The sequence below is a fragment of the Armigeres subalbatus genome, chromosome 3, assembly GCF_024139115.2.
Source record: "Armigeres subalbatus isolate Guangzhou_Male chromosome 3, GZ_Asu_2, whole genome shotgun sequence".
In the NCBI taxonomy this organism is placed as follows: Eukaryota; Metazoa; Arthropoda; class Insecta; order Diptera; family Culicidae; genus Armigeres; species Armigeres subalbatus.
The window spans coordinates 104,504,240-104,507,828 of record NC_085141.1 but is presented as its reverse complement, the minus strand read 5'-3'; positions in this window follow the sequence as shown (position 1 = coordinate 104,507,828).

Below are 3,589 nucleotides of genomic sequence, written 5' to 3'. Positions count from 1 at the left end.
ATTTTTGCAAAATATTTAAAGTGACAGGCATTACAGAAGGTTTTACCAATACAGTGGGCGAGGCTCAAACCTGTATAACCTTCGCTAATGGTTTAACGTTAGAACATACACTTCAGATAGTCGGGAACGACTTTCCGATATTAACCGACGGTATATTAGGTCGGGATTTTTTCGTTAAATATAGATGCACCCTAGACTACGAGAACTGGTTGCTCAACTTTAGTTTCAATAATTGTTTGGTATCAGTACCAATCGAAGATAAATTTAACAACAGCATCATCATTCCAGCGAGATGCGAAGTGGTCAGAAAATTTCCAAATCTTAATGTTACAGCCGAATCAGTAGTATTATCACAGGAAATCCTCCCTGGAGTGTTCTGTGCAAACACTATTGTTTCACAAAGTGCTCCATATGTAAAAATTGTAAATACCACCTTCAAACAAGTGGCTATTACACACTTTGAACCAAAAATCGACTTGTTAGATGATTACATTAAACCTAAAACGGGAGCAATGTTCCTCAGAAGGACCGGGACACACGATTGAGTAAAATCTTTTCAGAAATTAACATGGACCAAGTCTTACCCAGCGTAAAACCAAAACTTAAAAACTTAATTAATGAATTCTCTGATGTATTTTGCTTACCTGGAGAAAAGTTGACGACCAACAATTTTTATTCACAGCATATCCCATTACAGGATACTTCACCCGTGTACATACCAAATTATAAATCCATACATTCGCAACAAGAAGAAATTCAAAGTCAGGTGAAAAAACTTCTGGATGAAGACATTATTGAACCTTCAGTGTCTTCTTACAATTCCCCAATTCTCCTAGTACCGAAAAAGTCTGATGATAGTTCAAAAATGGAGACTTGTAGTGGACTTCAGGCAATTAAACAAAAAGGTATTAGCAGATAAATTTCCACTACCACGCATAGACACAATTTTGGACCAATTGGGAAGAGCAAAGTACTTCAGTACTCTTGATCTTATGTCAGGATTCCATCAAATCCCACTAGACCAAGAATCCAGGAAGTACACCGCATTCTCTACTTCCTCGGGTCATTTCCAGTTTAAACGATTACCTTTTGGTTTAAATATCAGTCCCAACAGTTTTCAGAGAATGATGAACATAGCAATGGCTGGACTTACTCCAGAATGTGCGTTCATCTACATTGATGATATTGTAGTTACAGGATGTTCTGCTGATCATCACCTTGATAACTTACGAAAAACATTTGAGCGTTTAAGGCATTACAATTTAAAACTTAATGCCAGCAAATGTAAATTTTTCGGACTGAGGTTACCTATCTCGGTCATAAAATTACCGATAAAGGAATACTTCCAGATGACTCCAAATTCGATGTATTGAAAAATTTTCCTAGACCCACGAATGCTGAAGAGGCACGCAGATTTGTAGCATTCTGCAATTACTACAGGAAGTTTGTGCCAAACTTCGCGCACATTGCCAAACCATTAAACGAATTACAAAAGAAAGGTTCAACATTTCAATGGACCAAGGCCCATGAAGAAGGTTTCCAGAAACTCAAACAATATCTAATGTCACCCCAAATTTTACGCTACCCAGATTTTTCAAAGAAATTTATTGTCACTACAGACGCGTCAGATATAGCATGTGGTGCAGTACTCTCCCAAATGTACGAAGATGGAGATTTCCCAGTTGCTTTTGCAAGCAAAAGTTTCACACCAGTGAACGTAATAAACCAATAATCGAAAAAGAGTTAACAGCAATCCATTGGGCAGTTAACTATTTCACACCATATTTGTACGGAAGAAGGTTCTTGGTTAGAACAGACCATAGGCCTCTGGTATACCTATTCAATATGAAAAATCCTACGTCAAAACTCACGAGGATGAGAGTTGACTTAGAAGATTTTAATTTCGATATCGAGTTCGTAGCGGGAAAAGCAAACGTTTGTGCGGACGCGCTCTCACGTATTGTAATTCCTACTACTTCAGAACAACTTAAAAGTCTAAGTGTTCTTGTGGTTAACACAAGAGCCATGACAAAGAAGAAAGAAACATTAAAAATACCCACGGATTCACAGGAAGCTAACAGTGAGACTGATCACCTCACAGCTTGGCAAACTGAGAACCCTTCTCAGACCAATAAACTCCTTAAACTCGATGGTAGCGTGCACAACAATCGGTTAAGGATGTCCATTTTTAATCATAATTATAGAAAGATGCTAGGAACAGTTAACGTAACATTCACGCGCGAAAATGGAAGTCAAGCTTTAGAGTTTGCTCTTCTAGAAATATCGAAATATATGAAGCATTACAAGAGAGATAAGCTAGCACTCTCAACGGAAAACGAAATATTTAATTTTATCTCGCTCCATACACTCAAGGAAATCGCAAACAATGCCATTTCCACGTACGAGATAATACTTTATAAACCCCAGACGTTTATAGAAAATGAAGAGGATATCAATGAAATACTAACACATTATCACATGACACCTACGGAGGTCATATAGGCCAACATCGGCTATATTTAAAATTGAGAGAAATATATAAGTTCAAAAACATGAAAAATTTAATATCAAACTTTGTCAGAAATTGTGAAAATGTAAGGTGAATAAAGTAACCAGACATACTAAGCAGCCAGAAGTAGTCACTACGACTCCTTCTAGACCATTTGAAGTCCTTTCAGTAGACACTGCAGGTCCACTGACAAGAACTGATAAAGGGAACAGGTATATTTTGACAATACAATGTAATTTAACTAAATATGTGGTACTTGTACCAGTACCTACAAAGGAAGCTGCAATATTAGCCAGAGCACTAGTATACAATTTTATCCTGATCTATGGATCATTCTTGGAAATTAGAACTGACCAAGGATCAGAGTATAATAATGAGGTTATGGAACGAATTTGTAAACTATTGGAAATAAAACAAAATTTTTCGACAGCATACCACCCACAGTCAATTGGAGCACTGGAGAGAAATCACAGATGTTTAAACGAATATCTGAGATGTTTCACCAATGCTCATCAAACAGATTGGGATGATTGGGTAAAATTTTATGAATTCACATTCAATACTACACCACACACCGAACATGGCTACACTCCTTATGAGTTAGTATTCGGCAAGAAAGCTAGGCTACCGCAAGATTCTAAAAATTTAAACTCAACAATTGAACCAATTTATAATCTTGATCAGTATGATGCCGAACTAAAATTTAGACTCCAAAACTCCAACCAAATAGCTAGAGATAGCTTGATTCAGAGTAAACAAAACCGACAAATTGCAGCAAATACAAATACAAACCCTATTTTATTAAGCGTAGGAGATAAAGTTTATATCACAAACGAAAATAGGAAGAAATTAGACCCTTTTTACATCGGCCCATACGTAATAATTAAATCAGAAGAACCAAATTGTATAATCAAACATACGGTCACAAATAAACAGTCCAAAGTTCACAAAAATAGATTGATTAAAGCGTAAAAAGTTAGGAGCGTACATCACTTCATATTGAAATTATATATATTTTTTTATTCTTTTCGAATGGTTACACCATTCTCCTAAAGGGGAGGTGTAGCATACTAGCATATC